The sequence below is a fragment of the Pinus tabuliformis genome, chromosome 8 (genome assembly GCF_031772625.1).
Source record: "Pinus tabuliformis cultivar Carrire ecotype Pingquan chromosome 8, CPIR1, whole genome shotgun sequence".
Taxonomy (NCBI): Eukaryota; Viridiplantae; Streptophyta; class Pinopsida; order Pinales; family Pinaceae; genus Pinus; species Pinus tabuliformis.
This window is the reverse complement of record NC_142294.1, coordinates 77,664,744-77,689,779: the sequence shown is the minus strand read 5'-3', so window position 1 is coordinate 77,689,779 and position 25,036 is coordinate 77,664,744.

Below are 25,036 nucleotides of genomic sequence, written 5' to 3'. Positions count from 1 at the left end.
CAGCCTGAGGAGTGAGCACCTACAACTCTTGAATCTGCACTCAGAGGGCCCCCAACACAATCTTATTCTCCTTTGCAAAGTTTTGGAGGGCCTCTATGGTGACGTCGCGCACCTTCTCGCCCATATCATGCATATCCCCCTCAATAAGGGTGATCAGGTCGATAGAAAGCTTTGACGCTTTTACTTTCTTGCACGACTCCATCTGCTCACTCAGGCATTGGTGCTTTAATAGTGTCGACACTGTCTATGGGTCCGTACTGCCCTCTTCTACCTTTGTTTCCATTTCCTTCTCCTGCTCAGGTGAAGGCAACTTCTGGCCCTCGCTCTCCTTCTCTACTGCCTTCTATGTTGCTGCTATGACCCTTTTCTATTCTATTGCTATCTACGTAGCATCACGTGCCTCATGCGCTTTTACTGTTGCTACTTATTTCTGTTTGTTTTCTACCAACTGCGCCATGCAAAATTTTTCCTCCTCCGCCTTTTTCTGCGCAACAGACTTTTCAATTACAGAGATGTCTGGAGTGTGCCACTCTGGCAACCACATCTCTAGTATGTTGAAGATCACATCATCTGTGGCCATTTATGGTAGCGCATTCCACTTCTTTGTAGGGTCCTTGCCCGCCCTAAGCTAGATGTGATGAAAGTCCGCTTTAAACTCTGCAAAACTTTGTAGGTTGTTGTAGACATTGGGTGATAACCGCGGCTTGTAGTTAATCCCCATTCTGATGTTCATCTCCATGAACACCCAGAATATTTTACTGTCGCGGATCTGGTTCGCATCCTTAGTGGCCCATAGCAAAGCATACTTCACAGCCTTTGATATATCACTTGCAATCGTGGGGAACTGGCTGTCCTCCGACAATTCCCCAACCACCAGCACTATGGACAACAGAAGCCATGTGTAGTGGAAAGTTTTCCCTTGTTCCTATGCCTCGCAGAAATTCTCCAGGAATTCCTTGCACAAGAATTCGAACCAGTTAAACTGGACCCCTTCTGTGCACTATTCAACAAGTGCCACCACCGGTGTGGGCACTGGTGGGCTCCAGTATTGTAGCAATAATGCTACAACTCCTGGAGCTCCCTATCTCTAGTTTTATCAACCCGGTAGTTCGTACAAACTTGGAAGCGACGGTGCTGTATGCACAAGTACTAGCTCTTGTCGCAGCTGTCACTTGGTCAGCTGGCACAAGTCCGCTAGGGCTCAAGCCAACTTCTATAGGCTCACAGAAGAAGCTTTATGAGTGATGGATGAAAGCTATCTTGAAGGAAGCTAACCTACTTTGCAAAAAGGAAATGGAAAGCCAACAAAGCATAGAAACCCTAATAAACCCTAATTTAACTAGCTTGACCCTTACAATGCAAAAACGTGAATGAAACTTCTACCAATGATGCTATTACATGCAGTGAGTTGAAATACATGAATCTAAGCTACTTGCACTTGAAAAGACATGTTTTTGTATTTTGTCATTAAGTGGTTGGGTTTATTGTGATGGTGCTTTTGATTAGGGTTTGGTTGTGCAGGAGCGGTTGGAATGGAAGGAAAGCATGGACAAGGTCAGGATGGCTAAGGGAGGTCCCAGAGGGTCTCTAGCATCGATCCCCAAAAGTCTACCACGTTCGGATGCTCAGCAACCGAGTTTGAAGACTTCTACAGGAAGTCTGCAGGGGATCCTACAGGAAACTCAGGGGTTTCTACAGGAAGGCTGTGCAATTCTACAGGATGATTGGCCGTGGGAGTTTTGGGAGATGGTGAAGTGATGGAATGGTATGGGGGAATATGTAGGATGGAGATGAAGCTGATGATGGCTTAAGAGTAGAGAAATAGGATGGAGAACGAGTGTATGAAGTTGGTTGGTGGATGGAAGGCTAGAACAACGAAAGGTCAAGAGAATGAAGCTATGTGGGGAATGGAGGTGTTGGAAGGTAGATGGGCTAAACAGAGGTCAAGGATGTGGCTTTAGGCATGGTCGAGATGAAGAAGAAGGAAATGGAATGGTAAGGAGCAGTGTAAATAAAACAAATTGCTTATGACTGTCACCAAAAACGAGAATTCATTAACCTATGCTACCTGTGCTATGAACTTCAACGAATAGCAATGTAAATCGTGAAGAGAAGTGTGCATGAAGCTGTGATGAAGGCGTATGGTTCAAGAGTGAAGTGCATGGAAAGATCTATCATGACAATGACTATGTTGCAGCGTGCATAAAGGTAAAATACTGCATTTTTTTGGTGGTTGGTGTAGACTGCACCCCAATCTCCAAACAGAGATGGCAGTGGAGGCTCTCTCAACCGTTTTCTTGGAGCTCCAATGAGTTATCAACCTCCTATTCTAACTAAACAACTGAAAGTAATTTAACCATAAATTAAACTCACTCAATCTCATAAAAACTAAATCAGCAGACTGTAATTTCGAATTGCATGTTAAAGCAAAGAAACAAAGTGCTGGAACAAAAGGTAAATAACACTACAAAATAGAGGAGGTCTATTGCTCTCAGGTTGGGCCCTAACCTAAGAGCTATAGCTCCCTTAAAAGCTCAGAACTAGATCCAAATATGCTTGCCTTTATTCATAATCAAAAGTCTAATGTCATGCCAAAATTGGCTTACAAAGAGAAAAAAACAGAGCTACAACATGACTAACTAAATTGACTAACTAGCTACAAAAATGACTACCAACTAGATAACCCCCAAAATGAGGCCCCAAGCCTTCTTATTTATACAATTTGAGGACCCAACAATCCTCCTAAAAGTTAGGGTATTGGCTGCCCAAGACTTGGAGTTAACAGCAGTCCTACTTGACTTGCTTGGCTGCCCTTGTGCTGATTGATTCGGTGGCCCTTGAACTCCGAGCTGATGGTGGAGAATTCGAGGTAAGGGCCCATAAATGAGGGGGACACCTTCCTACAAATCCTCTAGCTTGTTTTCCCACGAATTTGGCTGCCAAGTGCTCATTAAGACCTTCAATTTTGTCTCCAAGTTGACCAAAAAGGCTACACAAAGCACCCATTAGACTTGTTGGCATAATGACTAACCAAATTCACTCTATTAACATAAAAATAATAAAAAACATGCAATAAACAAATGAGAATGGTGGACTAAGTCAAATTAGGAGGTTGAATGAGCCCAAATAATTGTACATTTTTGGGGCTCATCATCACCCCCTACTAAAAGTGTTGCTCATCCTCTGAGCAACCAAATCTCTCCCCTTGTCTTTGATGGCCCTGGTGACTTCCTTGGCTAGCATCTCGGCCGATTTCTTCTTTGGCTTCCCGCTTTTCAAACTTTCCTGTAGAAACTGTTCGCTGGCTTCCTGTAGAAACAGTCTCTGTCTTCCTGTAGAAACAGTCCTCTGTCTTCCTGTAGAAACAGTCCTCTGTCTTCCTGTAGAAACAGACTCTGTCTTCCTGTAGAAACAGACTCTGTCTTCCTGTAGAAACAGTCCTCTGTCTTCCTGTAGAAACAGACTCTATCTTCCTGTAGAAACAGACAGCACCACTGTATCTTGCCAGCTGGGCTGTGGCAGCCTTCATCTTCTCCTCCTTTCTGCTCTTCTTCCTTACTGTCTGCTGCTTTTCTTAGTGAATCCTCAGCCTTGTTATGAGTGCACAAGTTTATGCAATCATATGGAAGAAATGGTGCCCTTGGCATTCCCTAAAACCTGCAACGTGAGGGCACTCGTATGTCTTTTAACAAGAAAGTTGGTTAAATCCACAAGATAAGCCATGGTCATGTTTCCAAGCAACAGGAATATGATAAAGCTGTTTCCTTTCCTTATGCTTTGGCTTTGATACAAACAATTGGCACTGGCTTCTTTAACTGTGCACACTAATCAATTTTCCCCTATTTGCCTCATCTTGACTAGATTCTGCATAATCAGTTGTAGGTCTCCACCACACCTCTTCCGTATCTGAGGGGTTCTGTTTCATATGTTTCTTTTCATCTAGATCACTAAGCATATGAATGGCCGACAAGGGATCCTTCAATGCTGATATATAATCTTCAACCCGTTTCATGCCCTCTGTATTATCAAGTTCTGCATAAATTTTTGACAGATGTTCCTTGAGTTGTGAAAGAGAAATTTGTTTCTCCTTACCTTTATCTTGTTTAAGAGGAAACCTTATGTCCAAGAGCTGGTACATTTCCTTCTGGACCTCAGTCAAGTGTGTAGGAATGATTTCCTCATGCGTCACTTTAGGGAAACTTATCTCCATATGCTGCTGACACAACCAGGCTCTGCACACAGGTACCCACAAAAGCAGGATGCATTGCTCAAGAAACTCATAAGGGAAGCCTTTGACTGCTTGCTCCCGGTGTCCAGTGATTACCAAAAGAGCCGAAGATTTTCTGATTAGTTTCTGATTTTAAACCCTTTTACCTCTGCTCCATAAATATATATATTTACTGCACACAAGAAGACAACAATAACTGAACAGAATTCATCTGCGTGTGATGGAATTGACACACAAGTATTCCATTGCATTCATGGTCACTACCAATAAGGGATGACATGAATATTACTCAGTTTTGACACTTTCATGAAAGAAAATGCAGGGCTTCATTCTCTTCTGGATAATGGGAATGATCAAATAACAATTTTCACCAGTACACCAGCAAGGAGATTTTGATCAGAAGCTGGAAAGATAAAACTTGCATGGGCAGTATCAGGTTCCTCCCGCTAAAAATCATAAAGCTTTGGAATAGCATTTGCAGCACACCTTCTCACATAAGGAGAAGGATCTATAGCACATTTCTTAAGAGCCATTGAAACTAGAGGTGCCACACCATGAACACAGATTCCAGACATTGCACGAAGAGTCCATGCACGGAACAACACGGATTCCAGACATTGCTATGGAGCTTGTTACAGCTGCAAGGACGATGATAAACTAGAAACAATATCGGTGAGAGTTCGATTGGCCATTATGAAGATTTCCGCTGATGGAGGGTGAGCTGGCCAACTGCACGTTGGCCCCATGCAGACCGTTGGTCTCCACTGCAGTGTAATTATGAACTATTTGTTTTCTGCTGTTAATCTCATCCATCAAGCACGCTGAGGTTTAACTGTCCATCACTCCCCGTTTTCAATTTCCTTCCTGCGATGGCTGAGCGCACGTGTCTCATTCACCCACCAAGCGCTGTTGAAATAGATGTGGGTGGCTAGTTAGCTGGCCACCGATTTTTTAATCCTAACCATCTCATTCATTCATGCAATGCTCAGATTAGATTCATGCAAACAGAGGAATCGGTTTTGTCACGTACCTGAAGCCAAACGACTGCTTGTGAAGCTTCTTGCTGCTGCATGCTCTGATTCTTTGATTGCATGAGGCTTGGCTAATGATTTTTGATTGCTTTTCCTTGTGCAGGTGTCCTCTGGCCGGATCTGAGCTGCATGCAATTGTTTCCTCGTTCAACTCTGCCCGTTCAAGCTGCTGCTGCTACATGGTCACAAAACCAGAACTTCTTTTTGCCATTTCTCCCAAACGGTAGATCGGATTGATCTGAAACTTGGTGAGCATGTTCCTACCATCATTATGCATCTCCCATAGAAAAATCGTGATCAATGGATGCACGGATTTCGAGAAAAATGGAAAATGGCTGAAGATTTCAGAGGTCGATTTCTCGGAAACCGTGCATCGGAATTGGCTGAAACTGCTTGGGTAGGCTACTATCACTCACATGCATATCCCCATGAAACAGGTTTTGAAACAGATGCACGGATATGGAGAAAATGCAAAAATGACTGATGGTGATGGAGGATGATTTCTTGGAAATCGTGCACCAGAATTGCATGAAACTGCTCAGGCATGTTGTCATCAACCTTGTACAATTCCCCATAAAATGGTTTGTCAAATGGATGCATGGTTTTCAAGTTATGGCAAAAACAAATTCTGCTCTATGGATTTTTGCTTCAAGGCACTTTGCATGTGTTTGCATGGTATGACAAAATGAATTTTGGCTGTGATGCAGGTATGGAGATGATGGAGGAGGAGTTGGAAGATTGCATGAGGGCTTCTGAACCCTTGAGGAAGCTACCATGCTCGCCAAACCACTTTTTGAAATGCATGCCTAGTTTCCCACAATTTCTATAGGAAGTTCCAGTAGAAGCACAATGAGAAGCACAAGGAGGTGGAAAAATGATGGAGAAAGGCAAGGGATGGACACACAAGTGCTTGTAGGCCTAATCAACATATTCCCACCATTAGATTCACTTTTTGAAATTGGGTTTGGCTCGTCCAAAGGTTCTACAGGATGTTTCCTGTAGAAATACAGAGCTTCCTGTAGAAGACACAGTTTTGAGGGAAGAAGCATAATGACATGGAAAAAAAATGATGGAAAAGGGGTGAGGAATGGAAACATGGATGTGGGTAGGCCTCATGGACATATTCCGAGCCTTCAGGTCCTCCTCGGAGATCAATTTGGCTTTTTTGTAAGCTTCCTGTAGAAGATACGAAACTTCCTGTAGAACTCACAAAAACTCCTTTGTCTTTGTTTTGAGTGATCCACCTGACCTACAATGTCCTTCTTGCAACCTGCAATTAGCCAATGGAAATTAGTTTTATTTGTTCTTTTTTCTTTTTCTCTTTTTTTTGAAAAACAACTAGGGTGCCTCATGGAGGTTTTCACCCTAATTGCCTGCCCTGGGCGCCTCCAAGGAAGGTTTTCACCCAGGGATCTTATTCCCTTTTATTTTCTTTTCTTTCCAACCCATTGACCGCCTCATGGAGGTTTTCAATCAATGAGCCAATCTAAGGCACCTCCGAGGGGGTTTTCACCTTAGATTTTTATTTTTCTTTCTTATTTTCATTTTTTTCTCTTTTTTTTTTCTACCCTACCCTACTTGAAAAACAGAATCATTTTCAAGTATAAGAATACTTCCAATGGAGCCATGTGCACATCGAGATTAGAGAAAAAATGATGTGAAGGCTCGAAATGCATGCTTGGACAAGTACCCAGATCTCAGAGACCAAATGATCTGGCTTTGAAGGGATCAAACGAAGTTGAGGAAGAAAGTACTGCTGCAACTTAGTGACCTTCTGAAACCATATCTCAATATAGCTTTGATATCCTTGGTTCTTTTGCTGATCTGGATCATTCTTCATGTCACCTTCTATCATGACCTTCTGATCTTCCTCTTTTTGTTGATCTTTCTCTTGAGTACATGGAAGATTTGATGGTAACCATGAGGGATCTCTCTCGATCTCTGATTTAGATCTCTTTTCTTCATCAAGTGCAGCCCATGGTTCTTTGATCTCCTCTTTTGAATCTTCTTTTGCCTTTGGTCCTTCAATGCTTTCAAGATGATCTCTTTTTTGCAATGCTCTTTCTGAGCTATGGTGAAGATCATTGAGCTCAAGAGGAGTTGTTTGGACATGTTGTGCCTCAGCTTTGCACTTGTGTTGAGCTGCTCCAATGTGTGGCTTTGGAAATGGTACGGGTAGTTGAGTGGAGCTGTGAAATTGAGATGGAGATGGATGGCATTTTGGTTGGGTAGGCATTTGGGGTTGCCTTGGTGGAGGATGAGGCGATGGTTGTGGATGAGCAGGTGGTGGAGGAAAATGAGCGGGATGAGAGTTGTACTGGGGCCTCCACTCCTGATAAGGTGCATTCCACTGAGGCTGTGGCTGAGCATAAGAGTGAAACGAATGAACAGTTGGTTGGGCATAATATGGATCTGTGAAGGAATAAGGAGGAGGTGTTAACCAGGAAGGATGAGCAGGGGGACCCCAAGAAGGCATGAAAGTGGCTTGGTAGGGGTCATAATAGGTCTCAGGTGTCCCTTGTAGTTCCTGCTGGTAGGGTATGGGTCCATGTGGCCTCCTTTGGTTCATATAACAGAGTGATTCAGTGGCTCCCTTGGCTCTTTGATATGTAGCTTTGATTCTGGGCAAGGAAGGGCACTGATCCGTAGGATGGTATTCTTCACAGATGAAACACACTTCTAGAGAGTGCATTGGACATTCGTTCCTAGGATGCTTTCTAGTGCGCCTAGGACAAAAAATGGCCAAAGCCCTCTTGGCTTCTTCTTGCTTCTTTTGGATCCGCAAGGTATCCAGTTGCATGGCAAGAAACTGCCTCATATCCCTCTTGAAATCTTCGATCTAACTTCCAAATTCATCTTTGGACAAGGTGTTGCTCCCAACATTTCTACTTGTAGCCATTTGCTCCAGAGGAATGGTTTCTTCTTCTTCTCCCCTAGAGGTTCTTTAAATATGCCTTGATGTCCACCCAGGGGTTCTTTCATCACAGCCATCGAAGAAGAACGTTGGCTGTGTGAAGCAGTGGGGGTGTTGTGCAATCATTTTTCTAACTTATCTCTACTCCTACAAAGCATGAAATGAAATCTTTTTGGTTGATTTTTGTTTTTTTCTACTTCTACCTGCAAAACTCAAATAGATTGAACTGCGACTGACTATCTTGCTAAAATGAAAATGCGGAATTGAAATGAAAGTAGGAAAGGACTAATCTAATTTGCTCAAATGAAATTGCAGGAATGAAATGCTAGGCTACGCTTTCGAAATTGAAATGCTAATCTATGAAAGCGGGAAATTCTAATCTACTTTTGCATAAACGAAATTGCATAATGGAAATGAAATAAACTACTTAGCAGAAGGTTGTAGTGGAAAATAGAAGAAAAGCAACAATCACTAATACTCTGACGCTTCCCCGGCAACGGCGCCAAAAAGATGGTGGGCTCCAGTATTGTAGCAATAATGCTACAACTCCTGGAGCTCCCTATCTCTAGTTTTATCAACCCGGTAGTTCGTACAAACTTGGAAGCGACGGTGATGTATGCACAAGTACTAGCTCTTGTCGCAGCTGTTACTTGGTCAGCAGGCACAAGTCCGCTAGGGCTCAAGCCAACTTCTATAGGCTCACAGAAGAAGCTTTATGAGTGATGGATGAAAGCTATCTTGAAGGAAGCTAACCTACTTTGCAAAAAGGAAATGGAAAGCCAACAAAGCATAGAAACCCTAATAAACCCTAATTTAACTAGCTTGACCCTTACAATGCAAAAACGTGAATGAAACTTCTACCAATGATGCTATTACATGCAGTGAGTTGAAATACATGAATCTAAGCTACTTGCACTTGAAAAGACATGTTTTTGTATTTTGTCATTAAGTGGTTGGGTTTATTGTGATGGTGCTTTTGATTAGGGTTTGGTTGTGCAGGAGCGGTTGGAATGGAAGGAAAGCATGGACAAGGTCAGGATGGCTAAGGGAGGTCCCAGAGGGTCTCTAGCATCGATCCCCAGAAGTCTACCACGTTCGGATGCTCAGCAACCGAGTTTGCAGACTTCTACAGGAAGTCTGCAGGGGATCCTACAGGAAACTTAGGGGTTTCTACAGGAAGGCTGTGCAATTCTACAGGATGATTGGCCGTGGGAGTTTTGGGAGATGGTGAAGTGATGGAATGGTATGGGGGAATATGTAGGATGGAGATGAAGCTGATGATGGCTTAAGAGTAGAGAAATAGGATGGAGAACGAGTGTATGAAGTTGGTTGGTGGATGGAAGGCTAGAACAACGAAAGGTCAAGAGAATGAAGCTACGTGGGGAATGGAGGTGTTGGAAGGTAGATGGGCTAAACAGAGGTAAAGGATGTGGCTTTAGGCGTGGTCGAGATGAAGAAGAAGGAAATGGAATGGTAAGGAGCAGTGTAAATAAAACAAATTGCTTATGACTGTCACCAAAAACGAGAATTCATTAACCTATGCTACCTGTGCTATGAACTCAACGAACAGCAATGTAAATCGTGAAGAGAAGTGTGCATGAAGCTGTGATGAAGGCGTATGGTTCAAGAGTGAAGTGCATGGAAAGATCTATCATGACAATGACTATGTTGCAGCATGCATAAAGGTAAAAGACTGCATTTTTTTGGTGGTTGGTGTAGACTGCACCCCAATCTCCAAACAGAGATGGTAGTGGAGGCTCTCTCAACCTTTTTCTTGGAGCTCCAATGAGTTATCAACCTCCTATTCTAACTAAACAACTGAAAGTAATTTAACCATAAATTAAACTCACTCAATCTCATAAAAACTAAATCAGCAGACTGTAATTTCGAATTGCATGTTAAAGCAAAGAAACAAAGTGCTGGAACAAAAGGTAAATAACACTACAAAACAGAGGAGGTCTATTGCTCTCAGGTTGGGCCCTAACCTGAGAGCTATAGCTCCCTTAAAAGCTCAGAACTAGATCCAAATCTGCTTGCCTTTATTCATAATCAAAAGTCTAATGTCATGCCAAAATTGGCTTACAAAGAGAAAAAAACAGAGCTACAACATGACTAACTAAATTGACTAACTAGCTACAAAAATGACTACCAACTAGCTAACCCCCAAAATGAGGCCCCAAGCCTTCTTATTTATACAATTTGAGGACCCAACAGTCCTCCTAAAAGTTAGGGTCTTGGCTGCCCAAGACTTGTAGTTAACAGCAGTCCTACTTGACTTGCTTGGCTCCCCTTGTGCTGATTGATTCGGTGGCCCTTGAACTCCGAGCTGATGGTGGAGAATTCGAGGTAAGGGCCCATAAATGAGGGGGACACCTTCCTACAAATCCTCTAGCTTGTTTTCCCACGAATTTGGCTGCCAAGTGCTCATTAAGACCTTCAATTTTGTCTCCAAGTTGACCAAAAAGGCTACACAAAGCACCCATTAGACTTGTTGGCATAATGACTAACCAAATTCACTCTATTAACATAAAAATAATAAAAAACATGCAATAAACAAATGAGAATGGTGGACTAAGTCAAATTAGGAGGTTGAATGAGCCCAAATAATTGTACATTTTTGGGGCTCATCAGGCACCTCATCCCCATGACACTTGCACATGAGCTTACCTGCCAATATTTGAGTCACAACTCTAACTACTTTGTTGTTGATGTTGGAGATTGCGTAGCCCCTATTTTTCTTCTCGAGCTTGTATTTCCTTTTCATGGCCTCTGCGATGGCCAAATCACTTCTCTTACCCTCCAAAATGTCTGTGGGGTCCTCTCCTTTACAAGGGAGCTGGGTAACTCGACGGATTAGGTGGTCCGTGATGAGGATGGGCTCCTCCAGCCACAAACACCCACCATGCACTAGGCAGAGTAGTTTCCTGATGACGAAGATAGTCACTGGGGCGTGATGGTAATGCAACACCCAGAGCAAGTTCAACAACCCCGCCTTTTCGATTCCGTGTAACCACCTGCGCGGCTCCAATTATATAACTCTCGCCGTAGTGTTCTGCTTTGGCTTCATGAGCTGTGCGATCTCCAAATGAGGGAATTTCTCATGGCCAGTGAGATCCCAATCTTTGAACTTGAAATTTGGCACCCATCCTAGGTGCATGCCTTCAAAAATGATATCGTTCGGGAGGAGAGGAGTGTGCAGAGAGCTCTTGCTCTCATCGAGGTCCTTAGGCACCTTTGCCTTCCCTTTCTATGGGGGTATATAAGCGGGCAACTTTGTTGGAGGATGTGCAACCTCAGTTTCTTCCTCCATGCCCTCGTCCTCATCTTCTTTAATTATGAGATCCTCAAGGTCTTCTTCCTCCTCATCGGTTTCCAGATTAACCACTTTCCTTTTTTCCTCCATTGTTAATTTGGTTCGCAGCGAGTTCCGAGGGGACACATGCACCAGAATCATTGGCTATTTGTCTTTCTTTAGTCTCGGCGTGCACGGCGATTTATGGATTTTTGCAACAATTCTGGTGCTCTCAGGGGCATCTTCTATGGTCATGGCCTACGCGTATTCTTCCGCAGTCATCTCTGTGATTTCCTTGGCTTCCTTAGTGTTAGAGTCGGTCTGGTCAGTCCTCCGTCAGAGATCAAAACTCTTTATGCATTTCATTTTTAGGAGTCCCGCTCCATTCACCCAGCTGCATTATGCTAGGAGCATGCCATAATCTAATGGAGAAGGTCATGCTAGTCATTTCCCCTCATGTCTGGCTCCTGCTGGCTTAGGTCTTTTGTCAATGATCACTAAAGTCCATGACAGTCAAGGTCTGGTCCTTTAATGGACAAAAGTCGTTTTCGATAATTAGGTCTAGGGATTAATCAATTTGGTCTTCAACCATGTCCAATAAAGCCATGTAGGCCAGAGGGAGGCCCTTACAAAGTTATGATTCAGAGATTTTCATCGTCATGTGGACAAATTTCGACTGTTCTTCAAAACTCTGTTTTGAAGAAAAGTCAAACAGTGTCATTTGTGATAAAATTTTCAAAAAAGTCTTCAGTTGATTTCTTCAGGTGCAGTCATGGTTTCCGTGGCCAAATGCCCTGTCATGCAATCCCTGCAAAGAGTGCCGAAAACTTCATCATTTGACCTAAAATTCAAAAGGGAAAAGAGAAATTCAAGTGTTGCTTTAAGTTAGTGAAAAAAGCCAAAATGAAACATTAGCAAAGTGGGTTTTTGGAGAAGAAAAGTTAAACCCATGACTTCAAAGCCTTTAAATAGAGGTTTCCACAAGCAAACAAGGTCATTGTGCAAATCAAGGTCATAGAGAAACGTTGCAAAGTGATTAGGAGAGCAAAGTGTGTGTTTAAGAGTGAGTGGGAGTCGTTTTCCAGAGCGCGGCACACACACAGAGGGGCGTGATGCACACATAGAGCGTGGCGCACATAGAGCCACCCCACAGTGCAAAATTTCTACGAGCGCGACACACACATCGGGCGCGGCGCACTCGGTTTGGCGTGATGCACAACCCACAAAGGCCCGAAAATGTGCCAAATTGCCTCAAGTTTCCTGTGAAAACCCTCAAATCAACAGGTAGGATCTATATCATGGCTTGCTCATCAAATTTTGTTAATGTTATGGTGGTTCATGGCTATGTTTAATTGCAACAAAACTCATAAAACTAGCCACAAGAAAACACCAAAAGCCATTGTTGCTAGGGTTGCATAATTGTGGTGTTGATGCCAAGGTTCCGTTATCACCCATCATTTTCCCTTTCTTACCATTTTTCCCTATCCCCCCTATCCCATTTCTTTTCCTATTCTCCCTACCATAAAATATTACCAAACCCCTATTCCTTATCCCTCCACTCTTTGGTCAATATAAACCCCAAAACCCTACCTTATCAAAACCCCAAAACCCTACCCTATCAAATCCCCAAACCCTCCTATATATCCCTAAAAAAAACCTCTCCCCGTAACCCCTATTCCCATCATATTATTCCCCTCCTAATACTCCCTTTTTCTTCATTGTTCCCCTTGGTGGTAGATTTCACAACAACACCTAGTTTCACACCATCATCAAAAGGCATCCCAAGTATAGTACACACAACAGTCATGGCATCTGAGCATTCATCAGAGTATGAGATGGAGACACAAAGTGATTCATCCTCGGAAAAACAGGCTCCTAGGAGACATCACGAGAGTGGCAAACATGTTAGGGATGAGCCAACCACCCTCACTGAATTGCAGGCCTGCCCTCTTGCCATGTCATGCTTCCAGCATCTATCATGTTTTGAATTTTGTCAAAGGGTGGCTAATTTTCGAGTTCATCATGAGTTGGCCCGTCTTTTTGTGCTTCATCTACATGGAGATCACTCTATCTTGGCCGGTGTCACCTTCACACTGACACCTGAAACTGTCTCATTAGCAACCGGCATACCGAATGTTGGAGAACCATGGCACAAGAAACAGAAGGTGGACCGGTAGCATTATGAGCCTTACATTAAGGCCAGTTTCTTGAGGCAGCTCACAAGAGTCTTTCCATTCCGATATTTGAACGATGAATATGCTCCATTCATGAAGTTGATCATGAAGTACTTCAGATGTGAGGGGAGGTTCTCTCATCTATATGCCTATCACATCAGGTTTCTCATGCACTTTACCAGGGTACGGATGATGAACATCCCATATTTCATTTGCAGGAACATAGAGAGGATGAACACCTTCATGCAGCACAAGACCCCTCAGCAGCAACTTAACAGTGTTTATCACTTTGCTCTTATTAAGATTTTGGTGGTTCATCAGCTGGGATTGCAGGGCATTACCTGGGATGATTTCATCTCTTGTGACCTCTTCAGCACTTCGCAGGTATTATCAGAGGTTAAGCATGAGGGTGAACCTTCTCGTCGGTATGAGCACCATGTGATTGCTAGTGTGCAGGTTTTCATCACATATCAGAAAGGCACCAGACGCTTGTTTGCAGTGGAAAAGCGAGTGTTATCTCCACCCGGGGTGGAAGGGGCCTCACTTCCTCCATCAACATCATAGGAACAGGACAAAGGCAAGGAGCTAATGCAGGATGACGGGCCTTCAAGTGAGCCATCAGGTGAACGAGAGACCGAATTCGTTCTCCTTCATGATGATGATATAGATACAGATCCGACAAGTGCACAGCATAGAGAGATCATCCAGGAGCAGCAATCAGAGATCGAAGCCTTATCCCTTGACTTGGAGAGGGCTAAGTGGAACATGAAATATCTGGAGCAGAGGAACAAATAGCTGGAGGATCAGCAAGCGATTATGGAGCTACAAAACATTTGTGAGCATCGCCAAGCTGCACAAAGGAGAAGAGTTGAGCTCACATCATTGGAGGAAGAGATTAATGAGGATCAGGAGGCCAACCTTGAGAGAGTTAACATGCACTTGGAGAGGCTACTGGACAAGGCTGGCAAGGACCATGCACTGCTAAGGCACATGGCTTTCCACTACATGGCGCGAAACAAAGTGTGCAAGGCCCGAATCAGGAATTTGAAGGCGAAATTGAGGAAGGCAATCAAGAAGCAAAAGAGGCAAAAGGAGCTCGATCGACTTCAGATATTGGCTGAAGCCTCTTTGGCCCAACATAACACTTGATAAGGAAGCTCACAATTTTGGTCACATGGCAAATTTTTGGTCACAACACAGATTTTTTTCTCCCTGTGCGCCACGCCACTCGCGCGACGCTTAGGATTGGGAGCTCCAAATCACAAATGGTTTGCATTTTTGGATTCAGCATGAAAAATCACGACTATTGGTGCTTGGAAAAGAAATTTGGGCATGATTTGAGTCTCCAGGAGGTCAAAAACACTCAAAAAATGACCTCTTTGCCCCTATTTTGACACATAGGAAGCAATCTTCGGAGAATGAAGATTTGGAGGGGCAAATGAGCGCCAAATTTAGAAATTCCAATTGGGTTGGAAAGTAGACAGGCCAGGCTTTCCAACAAGCACACTTGGGAACATTTTGGACTCCTACAGGTGCCTCAAAACAACCTCCAAAGTGGCGTGGCGCATATAGCTTTTGCTGCGGCGCATATAGAGAAAAAGGCCAAAATCGCACCCGCTTCGCGAAATTTCGATTCGCGACTTTCTCCAAGTGGGCCCACTCATTTACACTATATTTTTTTTGGCAACTAAGAAAATGTTTAAAAATCATTTTCACTAAAGGTGGGTGGTGGGCTCCAGTATTGTAGCAATAATGCTACAACTCCTGGAACTCCCTTCTTTAATTTTATCAACCCGGTAGTTCGTAACAAACTTGGAAGCGACGGTGCTGTATGCACAAGTACTAGCTCTTGCCGCAGCTGTCACTTGGTCAGCTGGCACAAGTCCGCTAGGGGCTCAAGCCAACTTCTATGATCTCTTAGAAGAAGCTTTTTAACTGATGGACGAAAGCTAACTCGAAGGAAGCTAATCTACTTGCGGAAAGAAACTGAAAGCCAAAAAGAAACGCAAACCCTAGCAAACCCTAGCAAACCCTAATTCTACCAACTAGTCCTACTGATGCAAAAATGAGAATGCAAACTATGAGAAGAGATGTCATTACTTCTAGGAAGGTAAAATGCATGTGTCTAAGTTATCACTATCTGAAGAAAACATCTTTTTGTATTTTTGATTAAGTTATAAGAATTGTCATGCATGTGCTTTTAACTAGTTTTCCACTGTGCAGGGATGGATTAAGGGATGAAATGCTTTGGGAAAGGTTGGGATGGTATAGAGAGGGTCTAAGGGATACCTGACATTCTCTCTGAGAGTTTCAAAAAGTTTGGATGACATGCAACCGTGTTTATGAACTTCTACAGGAAGTCTGCAGGGGTTTCTACAGGAAGTTCTGTAAGTCTTCTACAGGATGTTCTGTAATTCTTCTACAGGATGTTTACGAATTGGATTTTTGAGGATGGATGGTTGATGGAAGATGCATGGATGGTTATGGAGGTAGGATGGGGGTCTGAAGTGACCCAGGAACTGATGGATGGAGTGATGGGATGATATGTGGAAGGCTGATTTGGCTTTAAGGTAGTTGAGACAACAATGGAGAAGAAGGTAGGGTACGTGGCAAAAGAGCAGATGGGAGATAAGGGAACAGACTTGGTGATGGAGGAGCTGACCTGAACGAGGCTCAGATGAATGAGGAGGTGATGAAGGTGATAGAGATGCCCTGCACAATGCTTATTCAAACAAATCAATGAATTCTTGCAAACAAACCAAGTCCTAGCTAACTCAATCCAACTGTTAATGAATGGATAAACAGCAGCCTTGTTTGAAAAGAGAACCATATACATCACGTGAGCAAGAACATGCCAAAAGATCTAAATGCATAACAAACCTCTAACAATCTATTATAAACATGAAAATCTACTTGAACCATCAAAAACAACCAAAATAACAAAGCAAGATCTAAAGAGAAGATTTCATTTGAAGAATGCAGCAAACACATATAAAGATAAACAAGGGAGGTACTGGGCACTTGAGATGGGCCCAAAACCAAGAGCTACAGCCTCCCAAGAGAGATTTAGAGCTGGTGTAAAGCTGGATTCATCTTTATTAAACAAGAATGAAGAGTTACATCAAAACTGTCCACAAGAAGAACTTGAACATGAGCTGAAAGCAAAGCTAGTCTATTGCATAAAAATCGAACTACAAACTAGCTAACTAATGGCTAAAACAAAATGACTAACTGGCTACAAAAATGACTAACCACTAGCTACAAAAATGACTACCAACTAGCTAACCAAAATGAGGCCCTAAGCCTTCTTATTTATACAATTTGAGGACCCAACAGTCCTCCTAAAATTTAGGGACTTGGCTGCCCAAGACTTGTAGTTAACAGCAGTCCAACTTGACTTGCTTGGCTGCCCTTGAGCTGATTGATTTGGTGGCCCTTGAACTCCGAGCTGATGGTGGAGAATTCGAGGTAAGGGCCCATAAATGAGGGGGACACCTTCCTACAAATCCTCTAGCTTGTTCTCCCACGAATTTGGCTGCCAAGTGCTCATTAAGACCTTCAATTTTGTCTCCAAATTGACCAAAAGGCTACACAAAGCACCCATTAGACTTGTTGGCATAATGACTAACCAAATTCACTCTATTAGCATAAAAATAATCAAAAACATGCAATAAACTAATGAGAATGGTGGATTAAGTCAAATTAGGAAGTTGAATGAGCCCAAATAATTGTACATTGTTGGGGCTCATCATCACCCCCCTACTGAAAGTGTTGCTCATCCTCTGAGCAACCAAATCTCTCCCCTCGTCTTTGATGGCCCTGGTGGCTTCCTTGGCTAGCATCTCGGCCGATTTCTCCTTTGGCTTCCCTCTTCTCAAACTTTCCTGTAGAAACTGTTCGCTGGCTTCCTGTAGAAACAGTCCTCTGCCTTCCTGTAGAACAGTCTGCTAACTTCCTGTAGAACCAATTTCACTGATTTTACTTGCTTGGCTGGGGGTGCCTTCTCCTTGAACTGTGCTGCTACCTGGAAGCTGACGAATCCAACTGACGCAAGCCTGGAGCTTGCCATACCCAGGAACTTCATCACAGTTCTTATCCAAATGTATCATCATTATCTACCCAAGTCAGAACCTCAATAATTGGCAAATTCAAAACTATCACTTGCAAAAGCTTATAACATGTGCCTTCAAACTCAAACTCAAATCTTGTATATGCGCCTTCAATATCAGATTCAAAGACCAATCAAACAAGTGCGCCCATATTTACATTCAACTCAGAACAAATTCGGATTCCAATATAAAGCTCTGACTAAATAATGCCATAGCGAATATTTATTAGAACTGCACTTTCTAACATATCACAACAGCGCAAGGAATCCATAATAAATCTGGATATGCTAACAAAAGTGATTACCTCAACAACGCCTCTGCAATTCACCCATTGACTCGAGGTGTAACCATTTCTTCATGATTTGCGCCTTTGATTTCTTTAAATATTTGGACAGTGATATGCACGAGGCTTCTGCCAGCAATTCTATTCCTTTGCAAAATTCTTTACATATACTCCGGTAAACTGCGTCTTTCCAGTGACCAGATCAGCTCAGGGTTATGCCATTCGATCAATTTACATCATCAGCGTTCAACTCCGGCAAACGCATTAACTTTCTGGTTCCATACCCCAGCAGATCGATTTTTAAAACTGTGTTCACTTTAATAATTCAACAAATGCATTCATTCTACATTTAATGACAGCGTTCAGTAAATACAAACTCATGAATCCAATTTGGAATAATCATTACAGCAAGCACCAATTAACACTATGGCAACCCCTTAATCGATCTTGAGATACATCGATCTTTCACAGCAATGATTTTAACTGCATTCAACGTACTCAATTTCTAACAACATAACTCTGCACCCATTTTTCTGCGCCCAGATTTTGGAATTGTTTTCTTATTGAAATTAATTCACTGCATTAACTAACAGCATTAACCTTTGTACAACTGCATATAGGAATCGAACCAATTGAAACTTGTCTCCTCCGTCTGCAAGTTGTGTATCGATTGCACAATATCGACTATTCAAATCTTTTAATCGATTTCACAAAATGCCATATCGTTTTCTGAAGCGCTTCCCAATATACATCTATGCAATGCTGCAAATATTCATATATATATAACCTGCCAATGTGTTGTACAAACAGTGAAATCGACTTTTCCAAACTCAAATGCCGGAGTCACACATTTGCTGTACTGTTCAAACTATGTTAACATATCAATTTCAATGAACTTCCGCTGGTCTGGAAATCTTCCGCTGTATATGCTCCATAGCCCCTTCATTTGTGTGTTTTTGCAAACTGTAGTTCTGCAATGGCATCAGAGCTTTCTGTAGCAATCTTTGATGGCGGCTGCTCTTGTGCTAATAAAAATCACCAACGAAATCCACACTTCCAGTTGTGTGCAAGTTGACTATCAGCTGAGCGCTTATTAATTTCTGCGTGACTGCTGGTGGAGTGAGGTGGCAAAGACGTGCTGGCCCATGCAACTGTTCATGAACTGCAGTGGTCACTGATTGTTCTCTGCTTGAAATTACATCCATCAATCATGCTGCAGTTTACGGTCACCACTACCTGATTTCAATTTTCTTCTTGAGACACGTGTGCTCAGCCACCCACCGAGTGCTATGGAACTGGATGACGGTGGTCAGTCAGCTAGCCACCAATTCCTTTAATCCCGACCATCTCATTGTTCATGCAGTTTACGAATTACATTCATGCAAACAGAGGAATAGGTTTTGTCACGTACCTGCAAGTCGACTGGCTGCTGTGAAGCTTTTTGCTGCATGCATGTGTTGATCTTCCTTTGCTGCATGTATGGTGGCTTGATTGATGATTTATGGCTGTTTTTTCTTGTGCAGGTGTCATCTGGACGGATCTAAGCTACAGGAGTTCATTTCCACGTTCAACTCTGCCCGTTCAAGCTGCTGCTGCTGCATGGTCACAAAACCAAAACTTCTTTTTGCCATTTCTCCCAAACGGTAGATCGGTTTGATCTGAAACTCGATGAGCATGTTCCTACCATCATTATGCATCTCCCATAGCAAATTCGTGATCAATGGATACACGGATTTCGAGAAAAATGGAAAATGGCTGAAGATTTTAGAGGCCGATTTCTTGGAAACCGTGCATCGGAATCGGCTGAAACTGCTTGGGTAGGTTACTATCACCCATGTGAATCTCCCCATGAAACAGGTTTTGAAACGGATGCACGGTTATGGAGAAAATGCAAAAATGGCTGATGGTGATGGAGGCTGATTTCTTGGAAACCGTGCAACGGAATTGCATGAAACTGCTCAAGCATGTTGTCATCAACCTTGTACAATTCCCCACAAAAGGGTTTGTCAAATGGATGCATGGTTTTCAAGTTATGGCAAAAACAAATTCTGCTCTATGTGTTTTTGCTTCAAGGCACTTTGCATTTTGGTTGCATGGTATGACAAAATGAATTTTGGCTGTGATGCAGGTATGGAGATGATGGAGGAGGAGTTGGAAGATTGCATGAGGGCTTCTGAACCCTTGAGGAAGCTACCATGTTTGCCAAACCACTTTTTGAAATGCATGTCTAGTTTCCCACAATTTCTACAGGAAGTTCCTATAGAAGCACAATGAGAAGCACAAGGAGGTGGAAAAAATGATGGATGAAGGCAAGGGATGGACACACAAGTGCTTGTAGGCCTAATCGACAGATTCCCACCATTAGATTCACTTTTGAAATTGGATTTGGCTCGTCCAAAGGTTCTACAGGATGTTTCCTGTAGAAATACAGAGCTTCCTGTAGAAGGCAAAAAAAATCCTTTGACCTTGATTTGAGTGCTCCTCCTGTCATGAAACGTCCTTCTTGCAACCTGCAATGTCACTGTTGCAACATGAAATTATTCAATGGAGATTAGCTTTTATTTTTATTTTTCTTTTTCTCTTTTTTGAAAAACAACTAGGGCGCCTCATGGAGGTTTTCACCCTAATTGCCTGCCTTGGGCGCCTCCAAGGGAGGTTTTCACCCAAAGATCTTATTCTCTTTTCTCTTTTTTTTCCAACCCATTGACCGCCTCATGGAGGTTTTCAATCAATGAGCCAATCTAAGGCGCCTCCGAGGAGGTTTTCACCTTAGATTTCTATTTTCCTCTTTTTTCATTTTTTCCTTTTTCATTTTTTTTTCTACCCTACCCTACTTGAAAAACAAAATCGTTCTCAAGTATAAGAAAACTTCCAATGGAGCCATGTGCACATCGAGATTAGAGACAAAATGATGTGGAGGCTCGAAATGCATGCTTGGATAGGTATCCAGATCTCAGAGACCAAATGATCTGACCTTGAAGGGATCAAACAAAGCTGAGGAAGAAAGTACTGCTGCAACTTAGTGACCTTCTGAAACCATATCTCAATATAGCTTTGATATCCTTGGTTCTTTTGCTGATTTGGATCATTCTTCATGTCACCTTCTATCATGATTTTCTCATCTTCCTCTTTTTGCTGATCTTTCTCTTGAGTACATGGAGGATTTGATGGTAACCATGAAGGAACTCTCTCGATCTCTGATTCTGATCTCTTCTCTTCATCAAGTGCAATCAATGGTTCTTTGATCTCCTCTTTGGAATCTTCTTTTGCTTTTGGTCCTTCAATGTTGTCAATATAATCTCTGCTTTGCAACACTCTTCCTGAGCTTTGGTGAAGATCATTGGGCTCAAGAGGAGTTGTTTGGATATGTTGTGCCTCAGATTTGCAATTGGGTTGAGCTACTCCATTGCATGGCTTTGGAAATGGTATGGGTAGTTGAGTGGAGGTGTGAAATTGAGATGGAGATGGATGGCATTGTGATTGGGTAGGCATTTGGGGTTGCCTTGGTGGAGGAGGAGGCGATGGTTGTGGATGAGCAGGTGGTGGAGGAAAATAAGCGGGAGGAGTGTTGTACTGGGGCCTCCACCCCTGATAAGGTTCATTCCACTGAGGCTGTGGCTGAGCATAAGAGTGAAATGAAGGAGCAACTGGTTGGGCATAATATGGATCTGTGAAGGAACAAGGAGGAGGTGTGAACCAGGGAGGATGAGCAGGGGGACCCCAAGAAGGCATGAAGGTGGCTTGGTAAGGGTCATAATAGGTCTCGGGTGTCCCTTGTAGTTCCTGCTGGTAGGGTATGGGTCCATGTGGCCTCCTTTGGTTCATATAATAGAGTGATTCAGTGGCTCCCTTGGCTCTTTGATATGTAGCTTTGATTCTGGGCAAGGAAGGGCACTGATCTGTAGGATGGTATTCTTCACAGATGAAACACACTTCTAGAGGGTGCATTGGACATTCGTTCCTAGGATGCTTTCTAGTGCACCTAGGACAAAAAATGGCCAAAGCCCTCTTGGCTTCTTCTTGCTTCTTTTGGATCCGCAAGGTATCTAGTTGCATGGCAAGAAACTACCTCATATCCCTCTTGAAATCTTCGATCTGATTTGCAAATTCATCTCTGGACAAGGGACTGCTCCCAACATTTCTGCTTGTAGCCATTTTCTCCAGAGGAATGTTTTCTTCTTCTTCTCCCCTAGAGGTTCTTTAAATATGCCTTGATGTCCACCCGGGGGTTCTTTCATCACAGCCATCGAAGAAGAACGTTGGCTGTGTGAAGCAGTGGGGGTGTTGTGCAATCATTTTTCTAACTTATCTCTACTCCTACAAAGCATGAAATGAAATCTTTTTGGTTGTTTTTTTTCTTTTTTCTACTTTTACTTGCAAAACTGAAATAGATTAAACTGCAACTAACTATCTTGCGAAAATGAAAATGCGGAATTGAAATGAAAGCAGGAAAGGACTAATCTATTTTTCTCAAATGAAATTGCAGGAATGAAATGCTAGTCTACGCTTGCGGAATTGAAATGCTAATCTATGCTTGCAGAAAAGAAATGCTAATCTACGCTTGCAGAGTTGAAATGCTAATCTACGCTTGCAGAAATGAAATTGCGGAATTGAAATGCTAATCTATGAAAGCAAGAAATGCTAATCTACTTTTGCATAAATGAAATTGCATAATGGAAATGAAATAAACTACTTAGCAGAAGGTTGTAGTGGAAAATAGAAGAATAGCAACAATCACCAATACTCTGCCGCTTCCCCGGCAACGGCGCCAAAAAGATGGTGGGCTCCAGTATTGTAGCAATAATGCTACAACTCCTGGAACTCCCTTCTTTAATTTTATCAACCCGGTAGTTCGTAACAAACTTGGAAGCGACGGTGCTGTATGCACAAGTACTAGCTCTTGCCGCAGCTGTCACTTGGTCAGCTGGCACAAGTTCGCTAGGGGCTCAAGCCAACTTCTATGAGATCTTAGAAGAAGCTTTTTAACTGATGGATGAAAGCTAACTCGAAGGAAGCTAATCTACTTGCGGAAAGAAACTGAAAGCCAAAAAGAAACGCAAACCCTAGCAAACCCTAGCAAACCCTAATTCTACCAACTAGTCCTACTGATGCAAAAATGAGAATGAAAACTATGAGAAGAGATGTCATTACTTCTAGGAAGGTAAAATGCATGTGTCTAAGTTATCACTATCTGAAGAAAACATCTTTTTGTATTTTTGATTAAGTTATAAGAATTGTCATGCATGTGCTTTTAACTAGTTTTCCACTGTGCAGGGATGGATCAAGGGATGAAATGCTTTGGGAAAGGTTGGGATGGTACAGAGAGGGTCTAAGGGATACCTGACATTCTCTCTGAGAGTTTCACAAAGTTTGGATGACATGCAACCGTGTTTATGAACTTCTACAGGAAGTCTGCAGGGGTTTCTACAGGAAGTTCTGTAAGTCTTCTACAGGATGTTCTGTAATTCTTCTACAGGATGTTTACGAATTGGATTTTTGAGGATGGATGGTTGATGGAAGATGCATGGATGGTTATGGAGGTAGGATGGGGGTCTGAAGTGACCCAGGAACTGATGGATGAAGTGATGGGATGATATGTGGAAGGCTGATTTGGCTTTAAGGTAGTTGAGACAACAATGGAGAAGAAGGTAGGGTACATGGCAAAAGAGCAGATGGGAGATAAGGGAACAGACTTGGTGATGGAGGAGCTGACCTGAACAAGGCTCAGATGAACGAGGAGGTGATGAAGGTGATAGAGATGCCCCGCACAATGCTTATTCAAACAAATCAATGAATTCTTGCAAACAAACCAAGTCCTAGCTAACTCAATCCAACTGTTAATGAATGAATGAACATCAGCCTTGTTTGAAAAGAGAACCATATACATCACGTGAGAAAGAACATGCCAAAAGATCTAAATGCATAAAAAACCCCTACCAATCTATTATAAACATGAAAAGCTACTTGAACCATAAAAAACAACCAAAATAACAAAGCAAGATCTAAAGAGAAGATTTCATTTGAAGAACGCAACAAACACATATAAAGATAAACAAGGGAGGTACTGGGCGCTTGAGATGGGCCCAAACCCAAGAGCTACAGCCTCCCAAGAGAGATTTAGAGCTGGTGTAAAGCTGGATTCATCTTTATTAAACAAGAATGAAGAGTTACATCAAAACTGTCCACAAGAAGAACTTGAACATGAGTTGAAAGCAAAGCTAGTCTATTGCATAAAAATCGAACTACATACTAGCTAACTAATGGCTAAAACAAAATGACTAATTGGCTACAAAAATGACTAACCACTAGCTACAAAAATGACTACCAACTAGCTAACCAAAATGAGGCCCTAAGCCTTCTTATTTATACAATTTGAGGACCCAACAGTCCTCCTAAAATTTAGGGACTTGGCTGCCCAAGACTTGTAGTTAACAACAGTCCAACTTGACTTGCTTGGCTGCCCTTGAGCTGATTGATTTGGTGGCCCTTGAACTCCGAGCTGATGGTGGAGAATTCGAGGTAAGGGCCCATAAATGAGGGGGACACCTTCCTACAAATCCTCTAGCTTGTTCTCCCACGAATTTGGCTGCCAAGTGCTCATTAAGACCTTCAATTTTGTCTCCAAATTGACCAAAAAGGCTACACAAAGCACCCATTAGACTTGTTGGCATAATGACTAACCAAATTCACTCTATTAGCATAAAAATAATCAAAAACATGCAATAAACTAATGAGAATGGTGGATTAAGTCAAATTAGGAAGTTGAATGAGCCCAAATAATTGTACATTGTTGGGGCTCATCAGTGGGCTCCTATCCAAGTGGCAAAGGAAGGTGAGTAGTCACCCAAGCCATTTGTCATTTTTGTAACGCTGCACCTGTAACTAATGGTTGGATTTCCACTTCCACTTTGTAATGATTCGAAAAACTCCCCAAATCTTGGTTGTTTTATTTCCTCATGGCATAGTCTATTTATTTTGTGCAAACCATTTGAAAAGGGTTGGTTG